Below are 22,969 nucleotides of genomic sequence, written 5' to 3'. Positions count from 1 at the left end.
GCTGCTTGAGAAGAAGGACATCAGCATCTGGGATATCGCCACTATGGACTTTGCCTATATGGGTTCTTCCACTGCAGGAATACTGTGGCAGCCACACCTAGAAACAGGTTTAGTTAAGACATTTTGCTTTGTCGTAACTGTCATACCAAGTTCACAGTAAAACCTTGAAACGATGTCCTGTATGGTCTGAAGTTATTCAAGGGGGTGTATGAAAGTAACCATCACTCCACATGTCATCTGTAGCTCAGGTAGCACATTGGTGTATCAAGACAGTTCTGCAAGAGTTAACATGGTACAGAGTCAAACTGAGTAGTAGCCAAGGGTAATTGAGGGCTAGTAACCAGCACAAGCAACCTGTCATGAAGCAGCATACCTGTGTCAGATGAGGCATACCCTGTTAGTGAGGGGGGTTGCCTTTGGGACTCCCTTCCCCAGCGGCCTGTCTGCCATAGCAATGGGAGCAGATCAGCATCACAGAGATCCTCTGCCTGGCCCCAAGGTATGTGACAATTATAAGACAAAGTGCACACATGAGGTCCTTGCTAGGTGCATGGTGGGACTCTGTTCTGTCACTGGGAGTGGGGTGACAGGAGATATGCTGGGAAGGTGGAGTGAGCATAGGCTTACTGTGTCCCTCCTAAATACAAATGGTTACAGTGAAGGCATGCATTGAAACGGGACCAGAGTTAACTGGAGTCCAGTTTATTCACTTATTGTACACAGTGTACAGCCATCTCTAAGTTGGAGAACCGACTTTCCCTGAAAGTGGTCTTCGCCTTGTCCCGTGTTATTGATGAGAGCAACATAGCAAAGGTACCCCATGTTTAGGGTGAGTGACCCCATCTACAGTGCCTAGCGTAGCCTAGAAGAACCTGGTGGGCTTACAGTCACATGGAACAGTCAATAATCAGGTCTATTCCATGTATCATGCTCTCAGCAAACATGACTATGAGATGGTCCCTTCAGTACACTTTCGTCTCTAACTGATTTTCACACCAGTAGAGTATGTACATTTACTCAGTGTATGCACAATAAACTATCAATAACTGGTCCCCAACAAAATCTTCATTATCCTTCAGTGACCAGTATTCAGTGTATCAACATGAACCCTAAAGTGATAAGCCCACAAGAAATGTTCAGTCTCTAATGCAGTCATTCTCAACCTTTTTACCATGGAGGAACCTATGAAATTCCTTTCTGGTCTCAGGGAACCCCTGCTGATAATTACTATATCTGCAGCTCATGGTACATTAGTGTGATAACCAATGTGAAGAGTGCTCCTTGCATTTAGGGACAGAAGGAAGAGTCATCCTCTTACACATAGCAAAAAAGATATTTGGTGTCAGTGGTTACTCATGTGAGAAGCAGAAATTGCTTATTGCTCAACCCTAGCTATATACAGTATGCCCTAGCAACGTTTGAAGGAATGTACATTCATTTCTCAGTGACCAGTCTCCAGTGTATCGGCATTAATTCTTCAGTGACAAAATTCTAGAGTATGTGCATTAACTGCTTAGTGATCAGGCCCCAGAATGTGGGCATTAACCTTTTGAAGATCAGTTATCAGAATATGTGCATTGAAACTTAAGTGGTCAGTTCACCAAATATGTGCATTAATTACTCAGCGATCAGGCCCTAGAAAATGGGCATTACCTTTCTTAACCTTTCAAGTATCAGCCACAAGAGTATGTTCATTAACTCATCAGCAAACAGTCTCTAGTGTATGTGAATTAACCTCTTGGTGACCACTCTTTGGTGCATCTGCATACAATTCCATGTACTAGTAGTTAGCTTGTAAATGGGCGCCAACTATAACTGTATATGCTTTCATTGTCTCTCTTTTCCTTTCTAAAAACCATTTCTCAAATTTTATCCCAAATTTGGTAAAATGTTGGTGGCATTTTACTTTCTTTCAACTTTGTAGGGATACCAATCTCCTTGCAATCAGATTGTAAGATGTATGAACAGCTTATGAAAAACTGTAAAGTAGATGGCCTTCTGCTGCTTATTTGGCAGCATGAACGCTTATGCAGGCCATATCTGGGTCGAATTCTGAACAAAGTTTCTTTAGAAAATCAGAAATTTTGTGCATCTTGTAATCTGATGTTGCCACTACTGATTTCGAAATTCGACCAACCAAGCCTTCAATTTCACCTCATATTGCTACAGAAAAGAATTTCCATGGGTAGGAATGTTCTTTTCTTCCAGGTCACAGCTCATGTTCATTTCTTTTTCAATTATATTTCTTGCACAATTCTTCCATCAATCATTAGAAATTTGTTGGTTTTTCAAAAAATTTCCAACATGCCCGATCACTCAAATTTTACAGCTGCACGAAAATCGGCTGATTCTGAGGTCCACTAATGGTGAAAAATTTTAACGAAAATTCTTAGTTACGATTTTCGAAAAAAATTAATTTGGAATTCGACCCATGTATGGTCTGTATTAGCTTGAAACTGATTTTGCTATAATTAAATACAGCTGTGCCTAGAGAAAAAAGACATACTTTTACTGCTAAAAGTATATTGAGGTGTATACAGGGTGTCCCTGTCCCTAAAGTCTGGGCACATAGGCAAAATGCATATTGAGGAAAAAAAACATATCGTTAGTGATATTTCCTATGTGTCCAGACTTTAGAGACACCCTGTAGTTTCAGTCTTTGCTTTTATTATGCCTTATGCAATCACCTTGCCTATTAATAGAGGCTGTGTTGCGGAACACTTTATTCCTAATCAGGATACTCTTTGCCTATAAATTGCCTGATTAGTTGCACATTAAATCTTTCAACTGGATACTTCTTTATAAGCATGTATTATCTTTATTTGTCATAAATGTCCTGTATATATATATATATATATAGAGAGAGAGAGAGAGAGAGAGAGAGAGAGGGAGAGTTTTTTCAAAAGAATTAAAACATTTTATTTTTTTAGATTTGACTGGATTTTTAAATTTAAACCTTTTATTCAAAGTAACCATCCTTGTCTATCAAATTAACCTTAGTACATTTGTACCTTAAAGGTGTCCATAGATACGGGGACCAGCCAAATTTTAACTCATCTATGGGCAGGCTGGTTGTACTGGACTCGATCCATTGTTGGACTTCAGTACAACCAGCTTGTCAGCTTTTCCTGTTTTAGTTTGATCACTGCAGGCCTCTATAGCAGCCAGCAGTAATCTTTGTATTCTGACCGGGAAACCTCCTGCTGTCATAATACAAAAGGGATTCCCCCATCAATACTATCTGTGTTGACAGGGTAATCAAACAGTTTTCTTTCCTGCAACCCATGGTTGGAAAAAGGATGGGATGGGCAGATCGGCTCAGGGTTCAATTCGCCAAGTGTTCAGCAAATCCTGTTTTAAATGCAGTGCATCCTATTGGAGTCTATACGGTGGGATTCTTGTTATTAAATTCTGGCCATTGTTAGTGCTAAGATGCAAACTATTGTCAAGAAGTCTCGGGAAGCTCAGCAATGCTGAGGGGGACATGTACCGTTGCAAAGAAAGGTACAGTACAAAGGGGAGAGAGCTTTTCATGGATTCAAGGTCAACATTGAAAATGCACAAATCCTTTCAATGACATGCTTATATGTGTGGTTACAGAACAGTATGATTTTTACAGACATGTCTTAGCAACAGTGTACACTGGATCATATGATGGTCTGAAATTGATTTATTTATCTTATAATTAGCTAGGCTCATATTCAACAGCAACACCCCAATGTGATTCATTTAAGTTTGAAAAAAAGTCTTTTTTTTTCAGGTAGTTTCAGCAATGACACATGCTTTTTCATCAAATGGTAATAGGCCTACTTTGACCAGCAAATAAAAATTGGCCTGTAGTTCACTAAGGCTGTCCCTGTTCTTACTGATTCAAGACTGTCCTGCCACTGATCAAACTCCTATTAAAATATAAAGGGGAACTTAACTCTCAATCTCTTTTAGGCTCCATGCACATATGCTGCTAGCATTAGTAAATAGATGGAAAAGCATATCATATTTGCTTGTTTAACACTTTTCACTAATGTTTTGTTCAGTTACTTCATGGTTTCCAGGCATTTCTAGGCAAATGGTGTCATACATCCCAGAAGTATTCAAGAGGGGAGGAGGGACATTCTCAGCTAAGCACCCCCTCCTGCCCGCATGCCTGAACTAAGGATTCCAGGAAGTAAATGCTACAAGAATCATCTGCCCTTACTTAAGATGGCCAAGGCCAGAAACACTAAGGGGGTGTTTTTCAAAGTGATTTCTCCATAAAAGAAAGCATTAAACCAGAGATAGATGGGATAGTAGAGATTACTTAAATAATGTTTTTGGTTTGTGGTGCTCAGATACAGTGTAGTTTCACTAGAGACCACAGATGATACAGCAGTGTCAAACTGGCCTGCAGTAAGAAATTTTTAATTAGGGAGAATTGGCAGAAAATGAAAAAGAGGACAGAGTGTTTTTTTACTACAAGATTTACAGTAAGAGACCACAATGACACAGTCATGTAAAAGTGGCAAAGAGCACAGTGGCTAAATGTTTAGCACTTCCACATGGTTTGAATCACAACCATGGTACCACCTGCCTGGAGTTTGCATGTTCTCCCTGTGCCTGTGTGGGTTTCCTCTGGGTACTCTGGTTTCCTCCCACACTCCAAAGACATGCTGGGAGGTTAATTGGCTCCTGTCTAAATTGGCCCTAGTATGTGTATGCATGAATGTAAGGGACCTTAGATTGTGTGCCCCTTGAGGGTTAGGGACTGATGTGAATGTACAATATGTGTATATATATATATATATATATATATATGTAAAGCGCCGTGTAAATTGACAGCGTTGTATAAGTACCTGTAATAAATAAAAAATAAATGCCATTTTGATTAGTAAGACTAGGCAAAATTAGCTAAAGACAAATAGAGCAGGCTGGAGCTTTACTAAAAGAATTAAATTACTGCAGAGGATACAGCCATGGAAAACTGGCTTGCAGCAAGAGAGTTTTAATCTGGGATAATAGGCTTAACCGGTGTATGCCTAACTTTTATTTTGTCTATGGGGATAGAGGAATGCAGTGATTATAAATTATATAATGCAAGGTGGTTTAAGTGCACACTCTTTTTTACTTATTTTTTTCTTCTATTCCTAAGATGAAGCAGCATGCCATGAACAAAAAGCAGCTCTGAGAAGCGGTCAACAATAATAAGCGAATGTTGCACTTTGAGCACACCAAAAAGCCCCTATCAACAGAAAATACATAAATAAAGACAAAAATGCCCTAGTGCTCAGAATAAAAATCAGCAGGGGGTGATTGCTCAACGAGTTAGCAATCAGAAGTAAGTTAGTAAAGAAGTAAGTCAGAAGTAAAGCAAATTTCCATAAACGAACCTAACGTCTCCCTATGCAGTTTGTCAACTTTGCCTTCCATCCCCATACATCAGCTTCCAATACACTGACACTTTGACTGCCCTGTGCCAGCCCACCCCCCCACCACACATACAATTTTATAGTAAGGGGTTGGCTTAGGCTGGCCATACACTATACAATTTTCTGTTCAATTTCTGCTCAATTTCCTTTAGATTTACCTTCAACCATGTAGTGCAAGAAATAAACGGAAATAATCAAGCGCTGGGTAGATAATACAATAGCTGCTAGCATATGCAGGTAAACCTCAAGAACCCATAAAACATAATAAAAAATACAATACAATATATGCAGCGCTGCATATATTGTATTTTTTATGTAGTGTAAGAGCCTGCCTAATTGGATACAATTGAAAGTGTTGTTAGGTTTGACCTCCTATTATATGGTTTTTGATAAATCTAAACCAAAAATCTCAAGAAAATTGTATGATGTGTAGCCAGCCTTATTCAAACGTTCCCTTGCAGTACATTATGCTTATAATTTCACTGGGACTGCGAATCTCAGACCTATGGTAGCGACAAACCCAAACCTCATCCCTAGAGGAAGTCCAGCTTCTAGTGTCCAGATCTGTGACCTGTTCCATACACAATTAAGAAACACATCTTGGGGTTCTTAATTTTAACTTTAAGTAATTGCTTGTAACAGAAGATTTCCTCATTCAACAAATTTTTTCATCACACATTAGTCAACATTTTCCCCAACATATTATCTAGTGTAGTTTGTATTTCTTTTGTTGACCAATTATCTATTTCTGCACATAACTCCACCCATGAGTAAACAATCGGGACATCTTATCTATTTCTGTTATGTTGTCTTTTTTATTTTTGGGATTGTTATGTAAGGTGTGCAGAAATACAAGTTCTCTGCTATACTTCACACCCAGATGCTGCCAGTAATATGTTGTTTCCTTGTTATTGCTCTTGTTGACAATGTAACCTTACATTTCTGTCTTTAGTCACAGACTATGAATGCTATTGTGTATGTGTCTCCCTAAGCTGTAGAGTTGTTTGTTGAAGTTTTGTTGATGTAACATAATACTTAAGGTTCTTAAACTAAGAAAAGTGTGCCTATTGTGCTTGTCCTGTTCTTATAATCCTCAATAGTTACTGTGTGTATCTAAACCTGAAAACAAAAACATAATATATTGTGACTTCACCTGGTAAAACTGCCGTTAGCACACTTCCTGTCCTAGGGTGTCAACAGCTACTCACTATCTTGTACCTATGGAGGAATAACATTGCCACCCCGCACTGTTCTCCTTAGACTACAAACACCTTCCTCTCTCCTCCTCTCCATTGGGTGTTTTGTAGTAGTTGAATTCATGTTTCTTACAAAAGAAAGCTAATACAGCCAATGCATTAAGGGACTGCTAAGCTGCAACATATTACATTTTGTTTGTGGGTTATCATATGCTATTATTAATAAATAAATGAAAAAATACATTGCAACAATATATATACAGTACAAATATGGTGCTAACAATATAATACATGTAAATGAAAAAAACAAAAAAGCTGTGCTTGTGAAAATCAGTGTGTGCTATACCAGATGTCTTACCAATACACACATATAGGACCCCATAAACTGCACATAACTGGTGCTATAAACGAATTGTGCACACAAATAACAAATAAAATGTCCTTAATAGTGAACTGTCCCTTTAAATCTTGAATATCAGCACGTGGACTTCTGTGGTATATATCCTATAAATCGTTCTCCTGATGAAGTCACATGACGTGACGTAACGCCGATGACGTCATGCCGCAAACCGGAAATGCACATGCCGCTATTTTGGAAAAGGGATTTCTGCACACTCTTTACAGAAAACACTGTATAGTGAGTTTTTAACCCTGTAGTGTCCCAGGAGGACACATTTTAATGTGAGTTTTACTAGATTTTTATAAATAAAGGCTGTTTTGAGTGGCAATACTACCCTATATTGAGCATTCTTTTTACATGGATGTGCAGCGATCTGGAGATGTTTAAAAGTGCTGGCTAATGGTGGTGAAGATCTGTGTACCAGTATACCCTCCCGGGTTAAAGGGGAAAGAGCAGTTTGACCTGTCATTACGGGTCAAACCTGGAGATGAGCGCAACAGAGTGGCGGACGTGGATGAGCACTAAGGGGTGACACAGGAGCACTGTACATGTTTATACAGTAGTGTGTTACACTGGTCTATTTGAAGTACAGTGGATTTAAAGGGACGGTTCACCATTTTTTGAGACCGTATTCGGATGACACTTGTAGTTGGTGTATTTGGATCACGATTTATAGGATATATACCACACAAGTCCACATGCTGATATTCAAGATTTAAAGGGGCAGTTCACTATTAAGGACATTTTATTTGTTATTTGTGTGCACAATTCATTTATAGCACCAGTTATGTGCAGTTTATGGGGTCCTATATGTGTGTATTGGTAAGACATCTGGTATAGCACACATTAATTTTCACAAGCACAGTTTTTTGTTTTTTCATTTGCACGTATTATATTGTTAGCACCATATTTGTATATATATTGTTGCACTGCATTTTTTCATTTATTTATGTTTTACATGTGCGAACACATTATATGCTAGCCGCACAAGTTCTTTAGTAGGTCCATAGTGCTGATGGTTTTCTATACACATTTTCATATTCTTTAACAATAAAAAATCAGCTAGAGGTATTGGTAAAAAACTCCCCCCGCTGAGCTATTGTGTTCTGACATTGGGATGCCCCCCCCACCAGAACACTCCAGCCAGGGCTCTCAGCCACTGGCTGAGAGCTCTGATCAGATGCCGATCGGCAGACCTTTTTCAGTCATGCCTCTTCGACAGACGCCGGAAGCTTCTGTCAGACCTGCCACTGTACACACGATCCCAATGTCAGTCGTTTTCTATTGAACGGCCAATGTCACCCGACATTTGGGCCGTGTGTACTAGGCTTTAGGCAGAATGTAACGCACTATTAATTACTAAAGAGTAACTCTATTGTCAAAGGAGTATGTTGATATAAGGAACAGAATCCAATGCAATAAGCCCACTTAGCTTTGTTTTCTCAACAACAGGTTAATAGTATAAAAAGTATGCACAGATACACTGATCTCAAGAAAGGAATCTTGCACAAGGTGCTTGTTTGAAAGGATATTACAATTAAGCACTGAGGGGTTTATTTACTAAAGCTGGAGAGTGCAATATCTGGCTCACTTCTGCATAGAAACCAATCCGCTTCCAGGTTTTATTGCCAAGGCTTAAAGTGTTACTAAACCCACAACAGTAAAATCAGCCTGTATACACAGTAAAGCATGCTTGTTATACTCACTGTGGAACCTAAGGGGTTAATCCTCTGCATTGTGATGAAACACTATCTTTTCTGATCCTCCCCTTCTTATAGTGTCCCCTCTTATCTCCTAATAAGACACATCGTGTGGAGTCACTCTGCACATGCTCAGTTTGGTGTGTATTGCTAGAGAGTTTTTTTTTTCTTGGGAGAGTGCATGTGATCAGCACAGAGCCAATCAGCACTGTCCAGGCAGAGGTCAGGGGTCCTTCTTCCCACTAGAGCAGAAAGAAAACTCGTCTTACAAGCTTTAACCAGTGCTCTGCTGGACACTGATAGAAGTCACAGGTCTGCTCTAACTGCTGAAAAGGTAGGTATTTAGCAGTTTCTATTTATATTTACTAAAATAATTGCACTTCTATGTTGTGTGTACTGTGGGAGAACAGATATAGTGACTACAAGGTCCCGGGTTTAGTAACACTTTAAATGAACAACCTGAGCTTAGAAGCTAATTGGTTTCTATGCAGAAGTGAGCCTGATTTTTCTTCAGATATGTGAGATAATGAGATACATGAGTCATCCACAGTAAGTATAGTGGGGATCGAACATCAAATAAAACAGGTAAAGAACAGATATACCAGTGTATTTGACAAATAAAACTGTTCAAGCAAAGATCACTTATCACTTAACCTCCCTGGAGGTATTCCCGAGTGTAGTTCGGGGTAAAGTTTAAGCACCAGAAGCGGTAACCCCGAGCTACACTCGGGAATACCTTGCAGCGTTACTCAGCGATCCCTTCTACACCTACCTTGTGCTGCGCTCCCATGATGTCCCCCCTGCAGCGTCCCCGACCATCTCCTCCGGCCGATGCCGGCATCTGTCTTCCGGGTTTCGTTCCCTGTGACGTCGGGACGTATGGGGACGGAAAGGCGGGAAATTTAAAAATGTCAAAAAGTGACATTCACTCAATACACTAAAATCACATAGTATAACATTACTGTACCAAACCATTTCACATACATTTTGTCCCTAGTGCTTTGTCCTGTGCCCTGCCTGCATTTTTACTGTTCTTTCTGCTTTGAAACTGAGAAATGTCCATGGTGTCAAAAAAGCGTCCCTTTAGGTCAAAAGCGGTTTTAGATCAGCTAGAGGACAGCGATAGTAAATTAGAACCACTTGCAGAATTGAGTGATAATGATTTGTGGGGAAATTCGTCATCAGACACTGAAAACGATTTTGCGACTTTGCTCAGTGAAGTGCGAACTTGGCGCTCTATTTCAAATTTCAGTGTTTTTGGTTTGATTATATTATTCAACTAAATTTATTATTTTTATATTATTATTATTTTTTATGATTATTTATTAAATTATAATTTATGATTTCGTGTTTCAAATTTTAACATACCCGGGATGTTTACTAGACTCTTGTTCGGACAGATTTCAGTGAGTTATTCCTAAAAATTACAGGCCTACAATAAAAAAATACATATTTCCAAAAAAAAGTACCGCTTTGAGCACAGAAATATGGACATAATCAGACCGCTAGGGAGGTTAATAATGACAGACGGGTTCAAGAGCAGAACAAGCCATCAAATCCATACCAGTGGGCATAGTGGGAATGTTGCATCATAATGAGATCTCAGTTAAGCACAAACAAGAAACATGACAGGGGAAAGGAAAAAAAAGGAAGGGGGAGGGGAAGTGTTATATTTTGTATCATATTCCCACTTTGCTATTGTGTTTCACATTTTTTTTGCGCTGCTTTTGTTTGTCTTTATTTGTCATTGTTTCATGAGGTAATTATTGGATTATTCACTATTAGGGCAGCTACATGTTTAAACATTTTATGTACTCATTTATTTATTTAGGTGAGTGATATATTGCGCACTTTTTGAGGCGTCAGGTCTTATATATTTTCACATCACACTTACGTGGTGAATATACGGTTTATATATTGATTTTACTATTAAGGGTCGTTGTTTTATGATAATTTAAGGTGAGACCTGAAAGGTGCAAAAGCTTATGTAATAAAGCTAATAGGTTCAGTGAGGTTATATGAGGAGCCGAGACATACAGAAGTAGATCATCATCAAGAAGAGCACATTGATGCTTCTGCTGGCCACAGAGAACCCCTCTGATATCCGGAAGAGAGCATATAGCAACAGTGAGAGGTTCGATTGCCAGTGTGAAAGGTAATGGAGATAAAGGGCAACCTTGTCGGATGCCACATCAAATAGAAAAGGGGGAAGATTTGTAGCCTTTCAAGGAAACCTGAGCCAGAGGAGAGCAATATAAGGCTTTCAGTAAGGAATGAGATGCCAAACCCAAAGACTATTAATGTTTTAAATAGGTAGTCCCAAGATATGAAAAGCCTTATGGAGGTCTAACAATAACAACATGAGCTCTCTAGAGGAGTCCCGGGTCCCGGTTAGTGGGAACCACTGAGTTCAGCGCCAATGTCCTACGGATTTGATTGAGCATTTGCCGACCACGAATGAAACACAATTGATCTTTATATATGTATGTTTCTAAGAAGTTATTTAGTCATAAAACAAGAACTTTGGTGAAGATGTTCAGGTCCCAGTTGATTATATTTGTCCTTTTATTATCTATTTTATTTAAAAAAAAAACAAAGTAAAATTTGATGTATGAAATTAGCACATTTTAAAAACAATTTTTATTAACACCACCAAGTACATCCTCACATTTAAATTACTTCTGTAGCACTGCACCCTTAAGGATTGCTTAGTAATTTTTGGGTTCCCTGTCAATCTGAACCTTTTGTTGAAAGCCCAGCCTCTGCTGACACCACCGTGTTCTCGTGACCAAAGTAAATCACAATTGTAAAATGGACTTACACACAAGTTAGGATATAACAATGTGAAGTTTATATTGGAAATAAAGGTAACTTGGTCAAAAAGAACAAAATTATATTGATATATGCAGCAAATAAATCACTCTTGGTAGTAGTGAGCAAAAATAACAACATTCACAGCAAAAACAGCAAAGTAACAATAATTGTTAGCAGGCCTGCTTTCAGAAATAATCCACTGTCTCCAATCTGAGGGACTGCTGAATACCCAGTGAGCAGAAACAACTATCAAGAAACAGGTATGCTCACTGTGGATCCTCAGAACTAGGTGATAAGAATTAGATGTGAAGGAAGGAGAATTCTCATTTGAAATTGAGCACTGTCCCTTTAAGAACACTACAATGTCTTCTACACGCTTGCTGGGGCCTAGTTGGCATGAAGTTGAGCTGAGGTGTGGAATATAGCTCCTTGGTATGGTAACACAAGAATTGTGAAGGAACAAGGGAGATTTAACACTTTTCCGCTTGGTATCGAATTAGGGCAGGGTGCCATTTAAAGCAGTAAACATGGGCAAGCTTGGGGTAATGAATAACAAAAATTGGCATAAATGTCTATAGGCAAAGACAACTCCCTCTGGACATCAAAGGCAAAAATCAACAATAATGGGAATCCTGCTTTGTTGATGACAGGAAACTTGCTTCAGTTGGTGCTTCTGTATCCTGGCTTGCAACTGTATGTTTTGCGGTCAGCATGTGCAATGAACTGTAATGTAGATGTTTCTCAACGATGGCGGCTGCGAGAACTAGGCCGCAAACTGAGGCAACTATATGTAACGTTCACAACTATGTGTAAACAGATAGCTGAGGTGGCAAGCTGTCAGTATTCACTTGATTAGTGGGTGCATGGGTCTCTCTCACCTGATCAAAGTAGTCCAGCAGATCATAGAGGTCTGTCTTTCTCTGCAAATGGGTCAGTCCACCGACTTTCTGTCTCAGACTCAGCATCTGGTCTCCTGCTGTCAGACTGTCCTGCTGGGCAGCATGGCAGACTGAGTGGTCAGTAGTCTCTTTCCAGTCTTCCTCCCTCTCCAACCCTGACTCTTTCTATTTACTTGTATTGGCAAAAAACATTATTTCTAGAGTTTTTTTTCATCATCCTGAATATGAAGTAGTAGCAAGAGCAGTATGTATTGTGGCTTTAAAAATGGTACCTGAGCACAAAGCATGTCTTGTTAAAGGGACTTCATGGAATCGAACATTTCATTAAAATGCTTTTAAGATACTAAGTGGCTTTTTTTAAACAAATGCCTGTCACCTTCCTCATTGGCATATTGAAAGTGTTAATAAAATGCTTCCCTGTTTCAAAAGTCTTTGTGTGTGATTTTCATCAATGGAGGCTTTGATTCAGTCAATCTGGAAAATAGGTTTTTAACCACTTGCCTACAGGGCACTTATACCCCCTTCCTGCCCAGGCCAATTTTCAGCTTTCATCGCTGTCGCACTTTGAATGACAATTGCACGGTCATGCAACACTGTACCCATATGGCATTTTTATAATTTTTTGGAGACAGATAGAGCTTTCTTTTGGTGGTATTTAATCACCTCTGGGTTTTTTATTTTTTTCTAAACAAACCAAATACCAATGAAAATTTTTGAAAAAAACGTTTTTTCTTAGTATTTGTTATAAAATTTTGTAAATAAGTGATTTTTCTCCTTCACTGATGTGCGCTAATGAGGCTGCAGTGATGGGCACCGATAGGCTGCACTGATGGACACTGATAGGTGGCACTGATGAGGAGGCACTGGTAGGTTGCACTGATGGGCATTGACAGGCATCACTAATTGGCACTGAAAGGCAGCACTCATATATGGCACTGATAAGCGGCACTGATAGGCAGCACTGACTGGCACTGATAGGCGGCACTCACTGGCAAAGTTAGGTGGCACTGACTGGCACTGTTAGGCGGCACTGATAGGTAGCACTGACGGACACTGATAGGCGGCACTGATGAGCACTGGTAGGCAGCACTGACTGGCACTGATAGGCGGCACTGACTGGCACTGATTGCCAGCACTGATAGGTGGCACTGACTGGCATTGATAAGTGGCACTGACTGGTACTGATAGGTAACACTGAAAGGCAGCTCAGATGGGCACTGATATGTGGCATTGATGAGCACTGACAGCTGGCACTGATGGACACTGACAGGTGGCACTGCTGGTGGCTACACTGATCATCAGGGCACACTGATCATCAGTGCCCTGATGATCAGGGTACATGTCCTCTCTGAGAAATGCCGATTACCGGCTCTCCTCTCCTCTCGAGCTGTCAGCGTGACAGCTTGTAAGGAGAAAAATGGCGATACCTGGCATTTCCTTATTTACATGTGATCAGCTGTGATTGGACACAGCTGATCACATGACTGAGCTGACATATTTGGCTCTTTCCGTTGATCGGTGAATCGCTGTGTCCGAGGGACACAGCGCACCACCAATCGCCGCGCTGCGCGCTCCCGGAGCTGCGCATGCGCGGTTAGAATGGGAGGACATCATATGACGTCCTCCCAGAATGAGAGATCCGCCTTGGACCCGTCATTACCTTATATGGCGGGTGGGAGGCGGTTAAAGGAACTCTCATAATAGGTAAGGTCTACCTTGAATCCATACAGAGATACACAGAGTTGTTTTCTCACTGCCAGTAGAAACAGAGTGAGTTTCCTGCTTCCTCTTACTCTAAGGGTCCTTTATGTTAGGCCTACCATTTGTCTATTTGTCATTTTTCCCTTTTTGGATGGAGAATGAACAGCGATTTATTCCTATGTGCTTTCAGATGTAAGGAGATGATCATCCATTTACATTCGCTTACCTCTGTGTCCATTCCGTTCTGATCCGTTTTTTCTTTAACAGAACAAGGCTACATCTCTTTCTGTTTAGATGGATCTGAACAGATGTAAACAGATGTTGTCTGTTTACATCCGTTCTGTTTATGTCTATTTTTAGGCAAGAAATATATTTCTTGCTTATCCTTTTATAAATTATGATTAGTTAGTTCAACAGCTACAAAACATTGCAAAAATGGATGTGGAGTGAACTGAAGACAGATGTGCAAACTGTGATTTGTGCAGATCAGATCACTATTCATCAGTGTTTTCTTAGCCAAAAATGTGACTGAACTGATGACACCTGTGTGAAAGGACCCTAAACCCCTCAAGGCTGGTGATACTATGTATGTCTTATCCTGAGACAAGTAAGAGATTGTTTGGAGGGTTAAAATGATGGTAGTTGGCTGTACAAAAATGTGGCAACCACCCCAACCTATAACTGGCCTTTGCAGCAAAGTGCACATGGAAGGGCAATGCACATCACAAAAAAACAAAGGATTTCCCAGCACACCTACCAGCCAGCCTGCAAAACAACTGAATTGGCCCTTCCACATACACCTTGATGCAAAGGCTAGTTATAGATTGGGGTTGTTGACACTTTTTTTTTTCAGTTGGACAAATTGGTTGTAGGGACATACTGGATGCTTTAGGTGAGGAGGTGACAGCCCATCTGCAGCACTTTGACTAGATATCCAATCATTTATAAAGAGGTTGCAGACACTGTGCATGCAGGCTCTGAGGAAGGGGCAAGTCCAAAAACACGTTAGCCTATTGGAGGTCCAGTGTTCCTGTGCGGATCACCACATCAGGCTGACTGGATATTGCAGTTCTTTATGATGAGCTTTTAAATCATTGTCGTTTGTGAGTATATCACTATCTGCTACTTTAATTAATAAATGTCATTTAGGTAATACACTAGGCCAGTGCATCCTCTGTTTGTTTCTTTACATCTAGTGTTCTGGACTTCCCCGGTCCTTTGAGGGTAGCAAGGCATGCAACATCCAGGATCTCCCATGCAGATCCATAGTCACACCGAGTTCACCTCCAAGCGCAGGAGTATTTTGTGTTTACTATGTGCAAATATAACCCTCTACTTTTAACATAAATGGCTAGACAGGGCCAATTCGGTTGTTTTGCAGGATGGTTGGTAAATGTGCTGGGAAATACTTTGTTTGTGAATGTAGTTGGCTACCTGCCTCCATACTGTTCACATATGAGGAAGCCCCATAGATTATTGTAATGTTTATCGGATTTCTAAAAATTGGTGAATGTGGTAAGCACCCCAGCAGTTTTAAAGTTTTCCCACAAGTAAATGTGAAAAAAATATAAATAAAGACCTGAAAAAAGAAATATAGAGAAGATGCTGGTATAACATATGTGCAGTTTTTGTCCTGTTTCACTTTCTGCATGGACAAATACATGCATTTTTATCTTTTTCTTGTAGCCAGAGGAGAAAATGGCAAACAACATAAAGAGCTTGAGTGTAAAAAAATACATAAATAAATAATAATTAAAAATAAATATACAGTGGGGCAAAAAAGTATTTAGTCAGCCACCAATTGTGCAAGTTCTCCCACTTAAAAAGATGAGAGAGGCCTGTAATTGGCATCATAGGTAAACCTCAACTATGAGAGACAAAATGAGAAAAAAAATCCAGACAATCATATTGGCTGATTTGGAAAGAATTTATTTGCAAATGATGGTGGAAAAGAAGTATTTGGTCAATATCAAAAGTTCATCTCAATACTTTGTTATATATCCTTTGTTGGCAATGACAGAGGTCAAACGTTTCCTGTAAGTCTTCACACGGTTGGCACACACTGTTGCTGGTATGTTGGCCCATTCCTCCATGCAGATCTCCTCTAGAGCAGTGATGTTTTGGGGCTGTCGCTGGGCAACACAGACTTTCAACTCCCTCCAAAGGTTTTCTATGGGGTTGAGATCTGGAGACTGGCTAGGCCACTCCAGGACCTTGAAATGCTTCTTACGAAGCCACTCCTTTGTTGCCCGGGCGGTATGTTTGGGATCATTGTCATGTTGGAAGACCCAGCCACGTTTCATCTTCAATGCCCTTGCTGATGGAATGAGGTTTGCACTCAAAATCTCACGATACATGGCCCCATTCATTCTGTCCTGTACATGGATCAGTCGTCCTGGTCCCTTTGCGGAGAAAAAGCCCCAAAGCATGATGTTGCCACCCCCATGCTTCAAAGTAGGTATGGTGTTCTTTGGATGCAACTCAGCATTCTCTCTCCTCCAAACACGATGAGTTGTGTTTCTACCAAACAGTTCTATTTTGGTTTCATCTGACCATATGACATTCTCCCAATCCTCTTCTGGATCATCCAAATGCTCTCTAGCAAACTTCAGACGGGCCCGGATATGTACTGGCTTAAGCAGGGGGACATGTCTGGCACTGCAGGATCTGAGTCCCTGGCAGCGTAGTGTGTTACTGATGGTAGCCTTTGTTACGTTGGTCCCAGCTCTCTGCAGGTCATTCACTAGGTCCCCCAGTGTGGTCCTGGGATTTTTGCTCACCGTTTTTGTGATCATTTTGACCCCACGGGGTGAGATCTTGCTTGGAGCCCCAGATCGAGGGAGTTTATCAGTGGTCTTGTATGTCTTCCATTTTCTAATTATTGATCCCACAGTTGATTTGTTCACACCAAGCTGCTTGCCTATTGCAGATTCAGTCTTCCCAGCCTGGTGCAGGTCTACAATTTTGTTTCTGGTGTCCTTCGACGGCTCTTTGGTCTTCACCATAGTGGAGTTTGGAGTGTGACTGTTTCAGGTTGTGGACAGGTGTCTTTTATACTGATAACAAGTTCAAACAGGTGCCATTGATACAGGTAATGAGTGCAGGACAGAGGAGCCTCTTAAAGAAGAAGGTACAGGTCTGTGAGAGCCAGAAATCTTGCTTGTTTGTAGGTGACCAAATACTTATTTTCCACCATAATTTGCAAATAAATTCTTTCCAAGTCAGCCAATGTGATTGTCTGGATTTTTTTTCTCATTTTGTCTTTCATAGTTCAGGTCTACCTATGATGCCAATTACAGGCCTCTCTCATCTTTTTAAGTGGGAGAACTTGCACAATTGGTGGCTGACTAAATACTTTTTTGCCCCACTGTATATATATACTGTATATATACATACACTATATTGCCATATATATATATATATATATATATATATATATATATATATATACACTATACGGCCAAAAGTATTGGGACACCCCTCCAAATAATTGGATTCAATCACCTCCACGGCCACAGGTGTTTAAAATGAAGCACCTAGGCATGCAGACTGCTTCTACAAACCTGTGCAATAAGTCCATCCGTGAAATTTCCTTGCTACTAAATATTCCATGGTCAAATGTTAGTGGTACTATAACAAAAGTTGAAGCAACTGGGAACAACAGCAACTCAACCAAAAAGTGGCAGGCCACGTAAAATGACAGAGCATTTTACTAGCCAACTTTGTCAAAGTAATCCTTCTATGGCCAGTCCTACTCTGCTCTGCCTACGCAAATGCTACTGTGGATACAATGCCAATATAGGGGAAAAGACAAAGTGGGGGAGATGTACCAGGTTTAAACAGCTTAAACATGTATTGCAATATGTGTGAACCAAATATCCCTATTCTTTATTGCAAAGTCTGCTGGAGTATGCAGTGTGCAGAGGGTCCTTCAGAATTTCTAGTGTTACTATATGGTTACACCCCTTTAGCACCTGATAGATAAATGCATGTACTAGCTATTGGGATTTGAGCACAGGTATGTCTTGTTGGTTGTATTGTAGGTCAGTAGCCAGACCTAAACCTGGTAGCTCTCCCCCACTTTGTCTTTTCCCCTATATTGGTCTTGTGTCCACATTAGCATTTGCGTAGGCAGAGCAGAGTAGGACTGGCCATAGAGGGCTTAAATATACAATTAACATAAATTCATTTATAAATGTGAATTAAAAAATTATATGTGATTATAACAAATATTAATAAAAAATTAATGAAAAATTGGAATGTCAATTCTATGTGAATAAAATTAATAAAAATATCCCGGATAAGACACTATGTTTCTTTTCCCTTCTCTGCATGTTCCGTATATGGAGGAATAAACAAAGCAGCCAGTGAAGAAAGCACAATTGAGAAGGCTGAGCTGAGGAGAGAGGAGAGGAGACAGGAGGGAGAGGTTCAAGCTGCGAACACAGACTCATCACATTAACTAAATTGAATAACAACTCCATCTCAAATTCAAAGAAAATAATTGACATTCCCATTTTTTATTAATGTTTTATTAATTTTTTATTAATTTTTTTTATTATTTTTATTAATTTTATTCACATAGAATTGACATTCCAATTTTTCATTAATTTTTTATTAATATTTGTTATAATCACATATAATTTTTTAATTCACATTTATAAATGAATTTATGTTAATTGTATATTTAAGCACCATAGAAGTAAGTAATGATTGGATTATAGGTGGTATATTAAGAAATTCACACAATCAAAAAAGGTCAATCACAAAGGTTGATAATATTGGAGCGCGGTACAGTACAAGAATTCATAGTTTATATTTATACACCTAGAGAGGGTGTAATTAGTGCCTAGCGATCTAATATTTAATAAATATTCACTTAAGCACACAATTAACACTAATAATAGAGTAAGTTAACTCCTGGTGGCTCACAAAAAACTATTCTATTAAAATGGCCATAGAGGGATTACTTTGACGCAGGACTTTGACATGGGGGGATTATGATGTGGGGTTGTTTTTCAGGGATTGGGCTTGGCTCTTTAGTTCCAGTGAAGAGAACTCTTAAGGCATCAGCATACCAAGACATTTTGGACAATTTCATGCTCTCAACTTTGTGGGAACAGTTTGGGGATGGTCCCTTCCTGTTCCAAAATGACTGCTCACCAGTGCACAAAGCAAGGTCCATAAAAACTTGGATGAGGAGTTTGGGGTGGAGGAACTTGACTGGCCTGACCTCAACCCAATAGAACACCTTTAGAATGAATGAGAGCGGAGATGGTGAACCAGGCCTTCTTGTCCGACATCAGTGCCTGGCCTCACAAATGCGCTTCTGGAAGAATGGTCAAACGTTCCCATAGACACCCTCCTAACCCTTGTGGACAGCCTTAATAACATACAAATAACAATAATAATAAAGAAAGAACATGGACTGGATGAGGGCTTGATCAAGGTTAGTGTCAGGGTCAAATGTCAGTGTGGTGTGTTTCTGGCTGGTACTGTCAGAATGTTTTAGGCAGAAAAAAGCAAAAGCAATAGGGGACTATTGTTTCTTGGTTGTACTATAGGTACACACAACAAATAACAACAAATAATATACACATATGTGGTATTGCCATGCTTGTCAGTAATAATTGGGTTTATTTATTTGGTGGTGGGTCATGATAAAGGTAAGAAATATACAGCTAAAGTTTAAATAAAGTTTTCCTATATTGGTCCAGTTTTTGTGTTTACTATACTGGGCCAGGAAAAAAGCGAGGTATTGTACATCTGGATACACTAAGTAGTTGAGATGATATGAACAGTTTTACTAACACATGTCAAAGTTGTAAAACTGTATTCAGGCATTAAGGTTTATTTTACCCTCAAGCATTAAGAGGTTAATATACTGAATATTATCCTTACACATATTAATCACATACATACATACAGTGATAACTGCCTTTAAGGTAAATTGTAAAACCGGTCACACATGTTGCAATGTGACTGTACAATCTGTTTCATATTTACTAAGAACTATGTATAGAGAGGGTGTAACTGACTGGATTTACGTGGAACAAGTTGCTAATGTTTCGATCACACTACACAGTTGCATAGTAAAGACATCTGCAAAGAAATTGCACAATTAGATTGTTAAACTTATTGCCAGGTTAATGCTAGACACACACACCTTACAATCTCTTCATTTAGGGCCCATTCAGACGGATGATTCAGCCTTTCCTCTGTGCAGAGCTGCTAACAGATGCATGTGCATCGACCATGTGCAGGCAGCCCTTAGCAGCGGATTTACACACACAGGGTGCACGGACACAATCGCATGTCAAAGTTTGACATGCGGGCAGGAGCAGATTCACGCATCAGAACACATAGCACTTTTGGATACCATAGAACTGCATTTCCCCACATAAAATAATAAAAATGCAAAGCAGATTGAAGCAGGATAATGCAGCTTTGATACAGGTTAAAAGGCAGTTGGATTGAGGTCAGAAGTACCTATGAAAGAAGTATCTTGGAAGCATCTCAAACCTCAAATGCAAGTTAAGGGCACCTGAAAGCATGCTTTATCTTCCCAGCTATAAAAGCCCTTAGGGTTATTATTATTATACTGGATTTATATAGCACCAACAGTTTGCACAAAGCTTCACAATATAAATGGAGAAAGTATAAAAATAAGAGCTGTCAATAATAATATAATCTCAGTAATGTTAGGGCTCATGTACACTAAGGGCTCATGTACACTGCAGCTGATAAACTCATGTTTAGGAGCTGTTCAGCGTTTTTTTCAGCAGCCCCTGAACCCTGAACTTACCCTAATGTTTTCCTATGTGTCCATGTACACATCTTCGTTTACAGTCATTTACAGGCCTTTGAGTTTACAGTAGTTTTTTGAATGCAGAAAACTTGCGTTTAGCAGTCGACTTTATCACCGTTTCAAATGCAAAATGCTTGTAAACGCGACTAAACCTGGCAAATCACGTTTATAAGCATTTGAGTTTGAAATTTGTTTTAACTCTTCCAGTTCCCAATGCTTTCCAGAGCCTTTTTTCATCATGAAAAATGCATGCAAAGCGTTTTCAAGGTACTCAAATGGACAAAACACTGAACACATGATGTTCCTACCAAGCTTATCACACATTGTAATGACCAATTCACACCTCAGACCTCTCCCACCCTTGGAAACAAAAGATATGTTGTTAATGACCATTCACACCTCAAATTCCTCATGAAGACCCTCTGCCAGGTGGCCTTAATGACTCATTCCACCAGACACCTTTCCCACCCTTGGAAACAAAAGAAATGTTAATGAGCAAATCACACCTAAGCTTATTTCAACACGTACTGCTCTCTCTGCTTCTACTCGCTACGTTTTCCAGCAGTTTCCATCGTTCAGAAGTAGAAGTGTCCCATGTACATGGGGCCTTACAGATGGGGGTGGGAAGGGGGGTTTAAAATAGGTGGTTGAGCACAGTTTTGCCACACACCGATTGACCATATGATGATTGGATTAAGTTTTACACATGCCATGGTGTACAAAATTTTATCTATATTCCCCTCACACATATTCCTGGAAGTACGGCTCATCAATGGTGGGTGCTGTCGCGACTACCAACTGGGACTACAAACATCATAAGCAAACGTACAGTTGTGTTCAAAACAATAGCAGTCAGACATCACTAACCAGATCAATCACTGTTTTTGGTAGAAATGATATTTCTACATGGCAAATAATTTACTAGCAGGTGTAGTAGAGTAATAGAAATCCAACAGACCCAACAGTCATGACATGCATGCTGCTGATTCTGTGTAATTGAATGACTAATTGAAAGGGGCATGTTCAAAATAATAGCAGTGTGGAGTTCTATTAGTGAGGTCATTCATTCTTTGAAAAACAGGTGGCAATTATTGCCCTTATTTAAGGAAGGACGGCAGCAAATGTTGTACATTCTGGTTACAGTGCATTTCTCTCTGAAATTCTGAGGAAAATGGGTCGTTCCAGACATTGTTCAGAAGAACAGCGTACCTTGATTAAAAAGTTGATTGGAGAGGGGAAAACATGCAAAGAAGTGCAGAAAATGATAGGCTGCTTAGCTAAAATGATCGCAAATGCTTTAAAATGGCAACCAAAACCTGAAAGACGTGGAAGAAAGCGAAAAACTACCATTCAAATGGATAGAAGAATAGCCAAAATGGCAAGGACTCAGCCAACAATCAGCTCCAGGAAGATCAAAGAAGGTCTAAAGTTACCTGTGAGTACTGTTACAATTAGAAGACGCCTATTTGAAGCCAAGCTATCTGCAAGAAGCCCCCGCAAAGTCCCACTGTTGAAAAAAAGACGTGCTGAAGAGGTTACAATTTGCCAAAGAGCACATTGACTGGCCTAAAGAGAAATGGCGCAACATTTTGTGGACTGATGAAAGTAAGATTGTTCTTTTTGGGTCTAGTGGCCGGAGACAGTTTGTCAGACGACCCCAAACACTGAATTCAAGCCACAGTACACTGTGAAGACAGTGAAGCATGGTGGTGCAAGCATCATGATATGGGGATGTTTCTCATACCATGGTGTTGGGCCTATTTATCGCATACCAGGGATCATGGATCAGTTTGAATACATCAGAATACTTGAAGAGGTCATGCTGCCTTATGCTGAAGAGGAAATGCCCTTGAAATGGGTGTTCCAACAAGACAACGACCCCAAACACACCAGTAAACGTGCAACATCTTAGTTCCAGACCAACAAGATTGACGTTATGGAGTGGCCAGCCCAATCCCCGGATCTTAATCAATAGAAAACTTGTGGGGTGACATCAAAAATGCAGTTTCTGAGGCAAAACCAAGAAATAGATATTTCATGATGCCAGCA

The 22,969-nt window shown here is 39.9% G+C and overlaps 1 protein-coding gene across 1 annotated transcript in view; it reads left to right on the top strand.

The window, feature by feature from the left end:
• TMPRSS13 (transmembrane serine protease 13) overlaps window positions 1-22,969 on the top strand; it is a 104,974-nt gene that overhangs the window by 23,424 nt on the left and 58,581 nt on the right. The window lies entirely within an intron of this gene.

The sequence above is a fragment of the Staurois parvus genome, unplaced genomic scaffold, assembly GCF_062004578.1.
Source record: "Staurois parvus isolate SC_StPar_1 unplaced genomic scaffold, SC_StPar_1.0 ptg000207l, whole genome shotgun sequence".
Taxonomy (NCBI): Eukaryota; Metazoa; Chordata; class Amphibia; order Anura; family Ranidae; genus Staurois; species Staurois parvus.
This window is presented reverse-complemented; position numbering and strand designations above follow the sequence as displayed.